This window comes from Cygnus atratus, chromosome 14 (genome assembly GCF_013377495.2).
Source record: "Cygnus atratus isolate AKBS03 ecotype Queensland, Australia chromosome 14, CAtr_DNAZoo_HiC_assembly, whole genome shotgun sequence".
Taxonomy (NCBI): Eukaryota; Metazoa; Chordata; class Aves; order Anseriformes; family Anatidae; genus Cygnus; species Cygnus atratus.
Window position 1 is genome coordinate 19,508,559 of NC_066375.1, and position 13,287 is coordinate 19,521,845.

Here is a 13,287-nt window from a genome sequence, read left to right on the forward strand (position 1 = left end):
GCTCTCGGGCAGCAGCAGCCTCAGCATCTCCCTGGGGTCGCCCAGCCTGCACCCTCCTGCTCGTGGTACTTCTACGAACTTGGTTAAAGCTGGTTTCATTCAGTCTGCACAGGTACTAATGCTACCTCTGAATACAGATTAGGTGCAGGCCAAGTGTGTAAGCAGTGTGTTTGAAAGGAAGCGTTTTGATTTCTCCAGGCATAGCTATGTTTCAGCCTTTGGCATGTAAGAAGATGCTATGGCTGCAAAATGAGGGGGTTGGAGAAGAAAAGATCAGCAAGGGAGTACACGGGTTTACTCCAGATTTTTAGCTGGCAGCATGAGAAATACCTAGCCTACCAAGCATAACGAAGTGGCCTGTGGCTCCTCTCTGGCTTTGGCCACACCATGTTGGGATTTTGTAGCCCCAGGGAGCCAGGTATTTCAGTGGTCTTTCGACAGTGCCTTACAGGAGCCAGCTGGTTCCAGCTTGCTGGCAAGGACCAGGACACCGTGCCAATGGCTGTGGCAGGAAAGGGAGATGGAAGGGAATGGGGATTCTGACTGGTAGTGCCTGGACTATCACACACGTTTCTTTGTGCTGTGTCTTTTGCTGGCTGGAGTACTGGGGCCAGTTCGCCTCCCTTACTAGTGCAGCTTTCTGTGCTTCCCTAGATGAATCAACAACAACAAAAAATTCTTTTTCTAGGAGACAAAGTGGAAGACAAAGATACTGCTTATCTCTTATGACCCTAGTGAGAAGTCTGCCATGCTTTCACATCTCTGTTTACCAGCGTGTGTAATAACATACTGGCTGAATAGTCGTGAGGCTCAGCTGATTAACATTTGCAAATTGCTTTGAGATCTTTAGTGACAGGTGCTATAACACAACAATCATGTACCGAAACCCAGACGTGAACATTAACCAGTTAGCTGCCTTTGGATGGATAACAGAAAAGGTACCATGAAGAACAGTCTACTTTTTCTGCCAGGTTCAAGGTAGCACTTCAAGATAGTGTGTTCAAAAACATCTGATCAGAAAAAAGTAGATTATATTCATTGCAGAGTTGCTTTCATTCAGATGATTCATAATTTTCAATGAAAAAGTAAATTTAATAACCTGGAGATTCTACTCAATATTATTTCAATAATGATATACACCAAGACAGAATGCCCTTTAGCTGTTTAATGTACTTCTGCTGAAAGCTTGCTGAAGCAGCAACAAGCTGGATACAGAACATATTTGAAGAAACACGGAGAACATCTTCATATGTTCTCAGGCTAGTTCAAAATCTGAAATATGCTTAACTTCTAAAATGTAGTTTGTTGTGTCAGTAAAATGATACTATTGTCATAGCTCAGTTTTCTAATAAGCTATGTTCTTTTTATTCTTCTTTTATAAAGTGTTGTTAAAAGTGTGTATTGGCATTTTGATCTGAGTTCAAAAACACAGCTGAAGCACTTCCAGAACACTTTGCAACAGCAGTGAATAACAATGCAGCCTGCTCTTAATTGTGCTTGGGAAGTAGCCATATGAGCCAAAAGAGAATTTATGAGAGTGTATCTACATAGAGTTTCATATAATTTATCTTAGTTCTTTGATTTAATTAGAAACCTGTGACTGAAGAAAACAAGGCTATAGTGTCAAAAATATTTTCACTCGGACTTGAGTAGTATCATGAATATGCTATCATATTTGATACAAATGTTCTTGCCATACCAGCACAAATCAGAATACCTTCCTCCCGTCAAAGAGGTATGACAAACAAGAAGCAGTGAGGAGGGCGTTGTATGCAGCTGTAGAAATATCACACTTCCTTGCCACTGTCTCTGATATTAAACAATTCCCGAGAAGTGGAGTGAGGGCATGGTGGGTTTGGGGGAGGTTTTTTGTGTTTTTGTTTTTTTTTCATTTTGGGTGTGCATGTAGACTTGTGTCAGATGCATTTGGTCTGGCTAATTGGCACTAGATTATTTGCTACATAGTACAGCTTTTTTGTAGATGATGTTGGTTATTAAAAATATGCAGATAGAAATGTGAACCTCTTGACTGTTTTCAGTAAATAACTCCACTGTTAGTTACACTTACTTGTTTCCTTGCTGTATTAATTGCAGGTGTTGCAAAATGTTACTAGTCTTTTGGCACAAGTGCTCCTTCTGAAGTCTTCTTTCTTTCTGTCAGGACCCCTGGACTGCTCTTAAAATCCACAGACAGTGAGATCCACAAGATTTCTTTCTTTCCTTTCTATTACTGTGGATTAGCAGATCTTTGTCTGTCATAAGGCTCTTTGGCTTAGTCAGAGTAGTGCAAAATTTCCACTGGCATTGGAAATGCACATTATATAGTTCCTTGCATTTCATGGCTAAACAGAAGCTAGTTTCATTTGTATCTGCACACACCCCAAACCTCAGGAAAGGATCAATTTCCCTGATAAAAGGAGAAAATCGTGCATTTAAAATGCTAACTTTTCAGTTGTCCAGTAATGTTACTTAAAAACTTCTGGTCCTTTGCATTTGCAGAGTCAGAAAAATGTATCATAGGATTTTATTAAAAGCTAAGTTTATTAACTTGAGCTCACTAAAAGGAAATTGCTAACATTTGCAATTTTAAATGATCTTTTTTTTTCCTCTTCCAGTTTTAGGTTTTGTGGACACATTTCCCACATTAAAGCTTATTTTCTCTCACATTCCTTCAGTTGTGCATTGCTGCTAGAGCTGTGCTGAAGACCACCAACATTACCAATTACGGATATAGGCCCTATGTCAGAAACAAGCTTCATGAGGATGATGCCAATTGAACCTTTGTGGGCAGAGGGTAAGGGACTATGTCTTTAGGTCTGGTTAAAAGTGAGTATTTGGAAGCCTGGAAAAAAAATACGTCCCTGTCTTCAAGAGAGAGAAATAAACACAGCCTCTCTCTCCAGCAACAGGAGGAATAAACGCTTGTCGCTGTGTAGTTTTCAGCTTAAAAATGCTTGAGAAGTTGATTGGCCCACTTAATGCTGTCAGTCTTTACAAAAATGTCACAGAGCAATAGAATTTCAAAAATCTCAAGAAAGACATGCCAATGGGGAATTCACAGTACTGCAAATTGCATCCTCTCTGAAGACAAACCAAGTGTTACAGGTCATCTCTGAGACAGTTTGGAGGATGCTGCTCTTTCAATGCAAACTGTACTTTATCAGAAATTGTAGGGCCAGTTTGGTGCCCAGGTTCCCCTCCTATGCAGCCCGCATGTGCACTGCAGGGAGTAGCTTTAGACAGACAGATACTGATTTGTGTCTTCTGCTCTGTCTTACCTGCCTTTCAGGTTAAAACCAAGCACTGTGCTAAGCAGGCCCACAAAGAGCAAAGTCAGGGAGGATCTGTTAATCTCAGCGACCTCCAGGATTCCTTTTTCTTTCTCTGTGTATCCCAACATAATATCACCATAGTATCCAGTCAGCACAGATGTCTGCAAGCTGTTTCGTCCTCCCCAAAACAAGAGGAAACAAGAGTAATGAGGTGCTACAGCTGAGTCTCTTCTGCCTTTTCTTTCATGATGTATCTAAACTATGCATTTTTTTCAGTTTATTTCCATGTTTTGATCACATGCTTTCTTGACCACTTGCTTTCTTTTAGCACCTGCCTTCTGTTCCCTAGAGCTGGGGAGAAAGGAGAGGGCAGAGCACCGGTACTCGGAAGAGAGTGTCTATCTTCTTCCTGCTGCTCCAGTAGCAGCTGTGGCCTCCACTCTCCTGCTACAAAAACAAAGCAGCACTCGGCCAGTAGCACCATAAACAGGCTCCTTCCAGCTGCTTGAACTAGGTCGTAGGGGTTGCTGACCTTCAAAAACACCTGCACTGCTTTGCCCTGCTCTGAGGTAATATTGCAAGCATCTTCCCAGGAGAGGACTGAAACTGCTGGAAAAGTGACTACAGAGAAATATCACCAGAGTATGAAGAAGAAAGTGAGAACTTGTGAAGTCTGGACTTTTCTTCATGGTCTGCTGGGAAGCTGGCACAGAGAATAGAATTTCCTTATTTATGACCCTCTTATCAATTTGTGCAGACAACTTCTTTTCTGCTTGTGGTTGCAGTGGGACTATCAGTGAAACAAAACACATGGTTCTGTCCTATAACTGCCTCTATTTTCACACACACACACAAAAATCAAAATATTTCTACAGGAACGATCACTTATTTGGTTCTTCTATAAATTGCAGGTATTTTCTTAAGTATTTCCACCTACTGACATTGAGTAGAATTGAGCAACAGCACATTTCTGGGAGCATCAAAAAAAATTTTTGTGGTGAAAGAGAATTTCATTTTATTGAGTCTCCTTTGACTTTTTCCAGGAAGTTCTGCTGGCTAGGATCTCATTGTAAACTATGGAGAGATCACAGAGCTATTGGAAGATAGTATTAATTGACAAACTGTAATGCAGTAAAAAGAACCAACCAAATAAAAATCAAACCTTACTAAATTACTGATATAAAGTATAGGATATCCTTACTAGAATAAGAAAAAGCAATGAAGCTGTGTTTGATGTGTGCAGGACTATGGTGTTGTACCCCCCTTTTTTTTTTTGGATGCAAAATAGTGAAAATATGTCATAGAGTATCAATGCAGAGGTGCTTGCAGAAATGTCTTGTGCTCAGTGGGCTGACGAGATGGAACTGCCCCTGCAGCATATGTGCTGCTACTCTGATTGTACTGTGTCTTGTTTGGTTTCTTCTCTATCTAAAAATTTGATCACTTAATTGCTATCACACTGCAGTGTGTCTGACCAGAACAACATGAATTAAATCCATAAATGCAGGAGGAGAAGAGGCAATTTTTCAGACAGTACTCTTGTGTTCCCTTAATTGGTGCTTGCAATATGTATGCCTTGCAGGGAAACCAATCTGCACCCCGAAAGATAGTTGATAGCCCTTGTTAACTATACCTTGAAATTAAAAGGGGTGGAAGGAAAATGTATGTTAGGTTCAGGAATTCATCTCTAATTCCATGGGACTCCACTATTTAGCAGCTTATTCCCCTTATCTTACTATTGAGATAATCTAGGAATTTTAGTCAGTGGATGTTGGGCGTTAGCTTCATCATTAGGAGCTGTTTTCACAAGGATCAAACTTTACAGAAACTAAACAGCTTTGTTTAAGGCCATGGACTTGTAGTGGCAAATCCTGGGTAATTGGCAATGCAGGTTAAAGTGCTGCCTGTAAAGAATTTCTAATAATGACTGATGCTTTGGCTGATCAGAAGTCCTATTTAATTTTATTCTCTTTTTATCTTTCATCCTTTCTTAATAGTCAGATTTTCGCTCAGTCCTGGCTATGACCTTTTAAACGATGTTCAGATTATTTTATAACCCTATCGATTTGTTAGCTAAGAATGGATTTAAGCTCCAGCAGCCTGAACATTATATACTACAGTTTGGCAAGGCTCAGTTGCCTGCAAGAAGCCCTGACTCTTGGTCAATTGGCAGCTCCTGCCAGGCATCACCTGGCATCCAAGGAGCTGAACAGCTCGGGCCGTTTGAAGGACTCACACTTGAAATGAAACACAGCAGAATTACAAAGTTATTACAAAGTCTGCCTTTGGTGGGTGTAAGAAGACAGACCTGTAGTGAAAGTGCGGTGGTTGGTCTCAGCTGGCTTGTATCCCTTCTGCAATGATAACCTGCACAGAGGCTGTCCGAAACAAAAGATAAATCCCTTGTGATGCTGTTCCAAACAGCCCCAAGGAAAGAGGCTTTCTTCCTGACCCCAGCTAAAGATTAGTCCTAAGCCTTAGTGAAATCTGACGTGCAATCTTTGAGAACTTTAATCCGATTAATGGCTTTAAACTAAAAAAGGGTGGATTTAGGTCAGATATATGGAATACATTCTTCCCTCAGAGGATGGTAAGGCCCTGGCCCACGCTGCCCAGAGAAGCTGTGGCTGCCCCATCCCTGGCAGTGCTCAAGGCCAGGTTGGATGGGGTTTGGGGCAACCTGGTGTGGTGGGCAGTGTCCCTGCCATGACAGGGGAGTGGAACTAGATGGTCTTTAAGGTCCCTTCCAACCCAATCCTTTCAGTGATTCTGTGCTTCTGTGAGTTTCTCCATGTTCTGCGGGGGCTGACCGAGCTGCACTCGGTCTCTATTTCTCCCAGAAAGTCTTTTTAACCCGGCCTCTGGCAGACAGCTCTGTGGCTCGTTGACCAGGGCTGGCCAACGTGTGGCTGAGGTATATGAGTGCAGTGAGGCCGGGTTGTCCATGCCTGCCTGGGGGTCACCCTTAGGAACCAGTCTTCTTCCACACCTTGCTGCCAACCTCAGCAAGAATGACCGAGTTACAGAGATAAATAATGTTTCATTATGAATTACAAGTGGCTATATGCAAAAATTGCAAAATTACACACCCATCTCTTTGGATGCTGGCCTGCACTGCCAAGGTAAAGTGGTTGAATTGTGCTAGTGAGGCTGAAGAGGAATGCCAGGCTTTCCCAAAGGAATCCTTTCCTTTCCTGTACATTTAAACTATCTCATTATTTGAATCCTTTAGAATAGAATTACAATGAAATGAACGTTTGGTTTCCATATCCATATTATAGTCTGTTCTATATCATAAAAATTTAAATTAATAAAGACTGAAGTCTTTTTTTTTTTTTTTAAACAAAAGGAACATTGCTGGATATATTCACTTACAATAAATAAACCAGTCTTCATCTAAAATATTTAATGTGACATTAAAAGGACAAAAATTAAATGCTGAAAAAAAGGAAAACATTTTTTAACACAACACATAACTCACGTTACTCACTCTCATAAAATAACTTTGTGCCAAGAGCTGTGCAAGATTAGAAGCAGATTAGACATTCATGTGGCTAATGAAACAATCACTGATAAACTAACTAAGATGACAGCCAAGTTATAAATCTCCATGCCTCAAGAAATAAACTTGAAGGTAAATTCTGGCTGGCTAGAATTATCTCACACTGGCAGATTATGTCATAAGTAATCAGTCTCATTTCTGTGCCTTGCTCTGAAACATTTATTCATTCTAAAAATTAGGTGATGAGTGTTTAGTAACTTCTTTAGCAGAGCAGAAATGTCACAGAGAAAGAGATTATTCAAAAATACTTTGCTGGCTCAACGATGCAGTTGCACTGAGTGGGAATTTGTGCTGGCCTGGTATTTTCAATCTTTGCTGTTTATCACCAGAACACCGTATTGGCCCTTAGGAACTTCTGAAAACCTCCCTCTGGGACTGTGCAGGAGAGCCGGGACTACTTCTGAACCTGCTGATAGCCCTTCCTTTGTTTTTAAATATCCAGATGGTTTATTCTGCCTCTAGCAGGTCGTAGCAACTTGGGTCCCAAAGTACTGGGGCATTTGAAATCTAAACTTGAATTTTACAGCTTGGGAGATTTTTGTGAAAGGTCAGTTATTTCCTTTTTTTTTAATTTTTTTAAATAAATCTTATTTCTCATCTCCTTTTCATTAAGTTCTGATCATGGTATACGCAGTACTTCATAACATCTTTATGGCATTGAGAATTTGCAATTGCATCATAAATATCTTATTGCCAGTAAGTGGATGTGGACTTACTGCTGATAAAGTCTGAAATTCATCTTGCTGTGGTGATATACTAACCCACTTGGATGTTTTGCCTTGATAGAAATGCCTAGGAAGGGCAGTGACTAAGTTTTATGTGTGCAGTAATACAGGTCTTAAAATATGGCCCCTAGATCTACATTCAAATAAACTGATGCCAATTTATCATCTAATTTCATGTATTGTTTTTCAGAAATCTGTAATTAGGTGTACTCCAGGGTGTCTTTATTGGAATCAAGCCATTTGTTTATTCTTTTGGAAGCATTTTTGACTTACAGTTTTGTTAAAATGTAGATATCTGAGAAAAGGAAGCAATTCTAGGCTTCTTGTCTTATTGGTTCCCTACTCCAACTAGAAATCCTAGGGAAGCTAGAAACTTGTATTTCTCCTCCGTATCTCAGTAATTATGCACCCTTTCCTTTGCTGAACTCATTACTGTAGAAATGATAATAAGAAATGGCAGAATTGCTCAGAGAAAGATTGAAAACAGATAGACAGCTTCTTTGGTGCAGTGTTGAAAACATGAAGGTAGTAAGGACAAAGAGGATCCTTGCTATACAAGGAGGGAATGAAAGAAAGAGAAAGAAAAGTATATTTGCTGTATTAGTAAACAGAATTGGTACAGTGACTTCTATTGTATCTGCAAATGTGCTGCTCCTAACTCGTCTGTTAGTCTAAGAAAGTTTTGCACTATCCTGGTGTAAAATCTGGAACTTGCCAGGAAGGACCATCTCTTTTGTCTCCCTTTTTATAAGGATAATTAGAAAATCCTATTTAATTAGTGAATTGAGATATTCCCTCTTCCATGGTACTTTACTAAGGCTCAGCATGATAGCCAGGTATTCAAGTGTTACAGATTCTCTTCTTCCTTCATGATAATATTTTGAATGCATATAAACATCTGATAATAGTTATAAATAAGCAGTAGTGGTTTCACCCAACTCAGTATATAAAAGAAGAATGTGCTACTCCATCCTTTGATATAAGAGGAGATATAGATGCATTTATCAGTATTAGCCAGTGCATCAGTGACTGTCAAGTACTTGGGAGCTAGAACACATACATGGGACTGTGAGAACTTCAAAGAAAAGAAATAGACAGGGTTTAGCTGGTATTTTTGGCTAAAATGAACAATGGGCTCTTTTTTGAATAAATGTTAAATATTCATGGACCTGCTACTTTTTCCACATTTTGTTCTTGAGAGACGTCTTAAAAATCTGTAACAACTCTTCAATTCTCCAGAGAAAAATTAGGTGAAAGGAAACATCTTTTCTTAGTCTTTTTCCTGTCAAGATTTGGAACAATTATGTCTAATATTAAAGCCAATGTGAAAGACCTAATGCTATTTAATTCTAATTAAGTGTGCATTAAATACACCAGTGAACTGCAGTGTGTGTTGTCTCATTGTTGACAGTAGAGTCAGAGAACAATGAGAACAGCTTTATTTCGGAGAACTAAAATCATCTCTGTTGCTTTCATATTCCTGTGGTTTCACAGAGGGACACGCCACATCTGGCTGCTGCTTATCCACACGTGTCCTACGGCAACGCAACGCAGGAGAGGGCAGATGGTTTGGGAATCATTGTGGAGCTGGGTTCAAGCCAAGGAAATCACCTCACCCCTCTCTATATTGCAAAGAAGAGGTAGGAAAAAAAAGTACAAGGCTCCTTTTCAGGTATCACTTTGGTTGTTTAAATACTTTTGCAATGCCTAAGGAGTCTGACTGTTACAGATTGCACAGGTATATTGTGCCCACTGATGTACTGCCCTAACCTGGTAACATAATATGGTGTTAGAAGCGTTCACCATTACAAGGACTTTATGCTTTATAATCTTTTTTAACATCAGTAACTAGCAAAAGCCAGGAACAAGAAATACCCTCCAACAGGAGAAAAAATCTGATCAAGAAGCACGAACAATGCTACAATGGCCAACTCCTGCTAATGCCACCAGGCAGGAAGGCTTGCTCCTGGGGACAGCCTGACCCTAAATACCAGACCCTCTGAAGTTTCAGCATTGGGAAAGCTTGCTGAATTATCGCAGTGCTAAATGCTGCAAGACAGAGAAGGAAAGCTGATGGAATTCAAGCCATTAAGAACTTTACAGTCTGTAACCAGCACCTTGACTGCAACCTGAAGTTTCCTGGCAGCAGTGCAGAGCTGGTACGGAGAAGAGATTGCATAGTTCAGTAGCACTCTGCCTTAGATTCTTCAGAGAGCTATCAATAATTTATTAAATGTAAACACAACTATTGATTCGTCATTTTGTTACATAAACAATGAGAGCTGTAACACCAGGCATACGAGATAAAGCCCTTTTCCAGAAAAGGACTATAACCGCATGAATATCTATTCTTGGATTGATTTACCAAAAGCAAAGCAGTGTGATTCTGCAAAATGCAGCAGCTTCAAGCTATTGCTCAACTGAGATAAAAAGTTGGGTTTTGATGAAATTTGCATTTTTAGACACTCATTGCAAGTGATATTTGTGAAGTTGTCTGAAGTCACTGAGTCAGAAAGAAAAGTGAGCTGAGGGCAACAGTTTTGACCCATCAGGAAAAGTTTCACTTTCAGAGAGTTTTCTCAAGATTATCCTACAAGTTGTCCCCCACCAGCACTGGGCAGTGCATGATCTACAACCAGTCACAACCACCAGACTTCTGATTATCTTGCCAGTGTTTGGTGTAAAGAACTAAATGATGGAGGAGAGGTATGGCTGACTTTGTGTCTGGGGAAAGATTAGAGAAGTATCTGAGAGCTTTGTGAATGAAACTGAATGAATCTGTCAGAAGTATGTGAAGGGACATATAATGGGAATATTTTAGAAAAGCTGAATGCACCAATGTCTACTGTACATTGAAATGTATGAAAAAGGACTAGGCACTTGATAGCATCCTCAGAAATTCATGTTTTGAGATTTTGCCAGTGATGTCCAGCCATGGAGTTTTATAGTTATACAAAATGCCTGTTTCAAGTAGATAGGAAATTATCCTTTAGAAATAATCTGTTGATGCACTGATATACAGGGTGTATGTCAGATAATTTGTGTCCCCACCAGGCAGTGCTTCTGCAGACTTTGTCCTTTTCCAAGTCTATTACTCAGACTAATATTTGTAGTGATTAGGAATGACAGTTCTTGACGCCACAGCCATACATATCCGTTACAAAAAACAATAAGGCGTCGACTAGCTTACAAGTTAGAGATGCCAAATGAAGTCATTAGACTTGTCAGTCAGTGTGGCACCGCTCTTCTGATTAGCAACTTGCCTTTTTTTGGACAGGAGTCTCCCCACAACTCCAGGGCTTCAGGAGATTTAGTTGTAACCAGAAACTACTCCAAGAGTCTCTGGTTACAAAATAACTCACCTTTGTTTAAGGACATGTAAGGAAAGAGTGTTCTGACCTACTTCTGACAGGAGCTGGTCGCAGCTTCTTTCCTTCTGACCTTCTGGAATGAGAATGAACATTCGCCCGTGATGAAGATAATGGAAGAAAATATGTATGAGAATGAGTCACTGAAATTTTTGTTCAGAAAGCAAGATCCAGAATCCCAAGAGATCTTTATTTATATCCCAACCAAACTCAATGGAGAGTTTTAGGAGGACAAATAAAACTGTAGGAGAAGCTAAAGTAATGAATAATGATAACTGAAAGACACTATTTCCATCACAAACTAAACAAGCACACTATGGCAGTGAAACTGCTAAAGAGCTGAGACAAGGTTAATTCTGTGGATCCCTGCAAGAGTTTTTGGAATATACGTTGGATGAAAGGTTGCATTTCACTTGTTGCTTTTACCTTCATTCTGAATATTCAGAATAATACTGCAGTCTGCATCCCATCCTTGTGCCTGTCTTTTTTCCAGTCCTACCACCTCAGAGTGTTGATACTACCACAAATGTATTGAAATATATTCAGGGACAGATGTATTTACAAGGCTGAAATCAGACTGCCTCAATGCAACATCTTTCACTCTGGACTGTGGGCATGAAGTAACTGCAGTCAGAGTTAGATCCTGGACTTCTCCAGAGCTGACGCAGGAGAAAAAAGTTCCTGTCACATGAGTTACTTTTGTCTATGTTATGTTTGCCTGTGTATATATGCAAGAGCAAGGCCCTACCAAGCTGGCAGAAGTGTCATGGACATGAAGAATGTCACAGATTTCGCACCACAGTTCTCAGCTTTCAGGCTGCGGTCTCTTCTCACCACACCAATTTCTGCAACACCCCGCCTCTGGGGTCTGGCGCAGAGAAGCAGCATTGCTGCTGGGTAGGGCACTGGCTGGAGCGTGAGGAGACAGCAGTTGTAGTTTGTGCTCTTCTAATGGATTGCTGAATGAGTTTACAGAATCACAGAATGACAGAATTGTAGGGGTTGGAAGGGACCTCAAGAGATCATCGGGTCCAACCCCCCTGCCAAAGCAGGTTCCCTAGAGCAGGCTGCCCAGGTAGGCATCCAGACAGGCCTTGAATATCTCCAGAGAAGGAGACTCCACAACCTCCCTGGGCAGCCTGTCCCAGTGCTCCGTCACCCTCACTGTGAGTGAAGAAGTTCTTTCGCATGTTGGTGCGGAACTTCCTGGGCTCCATCTTGTGGCCATTACCCCTTGTCCTGTCCCCACAAACCACTGAAAAGAGGTTGGCCAAATCCCTCTGTCTCCCACACCTCAGGTATTTACACACATTGATGAGATCCCCTCTCAGTCTTCTTTTCTCCAGGCTGAACAGACCCAGGTCTCTCAGCCTTTCTTCATAGGAAAGATGCTCCAGGCCCCGTATCATCTTTGTGGCCCTCCGCTGGACTCTTTCCAGGAGATCCCTGTCCTTTTTTTACCGGGGAGCCCACAACTGGATAAAAGACAAGCCATGCTCTCTTCCAGTGCCTCAGTTTCTCTTCCTTTCACAAGGAAATGATGCTGCCTGTCTTTTATGTAAAATACATTTAGATCTTTGGCTGAAAAGCAATACAACAGTAGGATACTGTTACTAGCGGGGGGAGAAATATAATTCAGTGAACACCCAGGCTCTCCCCCCTTCGCACATGCACATACATATATACTCAGACCCACTTCAGTGCAAGTGTGATTCCCTTCTGTTTATACTTACAATCATGATTCCTGTGTCTGCTTCTGCTAGAGTGAATCTTTCACAAAGCCTGTGGAGCCTTTTACGCATACTAACAGGGTGAGTGCCTGTTTGTCTCTCGTGTGACTCTGAGGCTATTACAGAGAGAAATAACATAAACGTTTAAAAATAAACGAGCAACTGAGAACTTCAGTGAGGTACCTGTCTCTGTGACGTCCTCCAGTCTTGGAAAAATGGAGCAGTTGGAAATGTAACTTGGGTCTTTGTGGTGGAAGATGGATCGGCTGCAGCGCGTGCTCTCGCTGGCTGTAAGAGGAGTATTTTTGGAATGGATGAAGGGGTGATTCTCTCGCCTTGCTTTGCACGTCACTGTGATCTCAGTGCTGCTGAATATATAATGCATCTCCAACTGCAAGTCTCGCTCACAGCAGCTGCGTGGTGAATGCAAACTGCCATTAAAAGAAGTGCAGGTAACTCACAAATAGGCAATAATAGCTATTTTTTCACTGTTATTGCTGGGCTGTACCACAAGAGGTTTCCATATGCCTAAAACTGTGTCTCTGGTAAGCAAACATTTTACAGAGATGCCGATCAGAATTTTCCAAGGAAAGAGATTTCCACCAGAAATTCTCTGAAATCATTACAAAT

At 41.0% G+C, this 13,287-nt stretch overlaps 1 long non-coding RNA gene across 4 annotated transcripts in view; it reads left to right on the forward strand.

Annotated features, from left to right (window-relative positions):
* The window catches only part of LOC118256752 (uncharacterized), a 171,381-nt gene that overhangs the window by 32,833 nt on the left and 125,261 nt on the right, over positions 1-13,287 (forward strand). For all 4 annotated transcript variants that reach the window (XR_004781317.2, XR_004781318.2, XR_004781316.2 and 1 more), the window contains exon 4: positions 9,054-9,199. This is a non-coding gene — a long non-coding RNA (uncharacterized LOC118256752). The remainder of the gene's footprint in view (positions 1-9,053; positions 9,200-13,287) is intronic.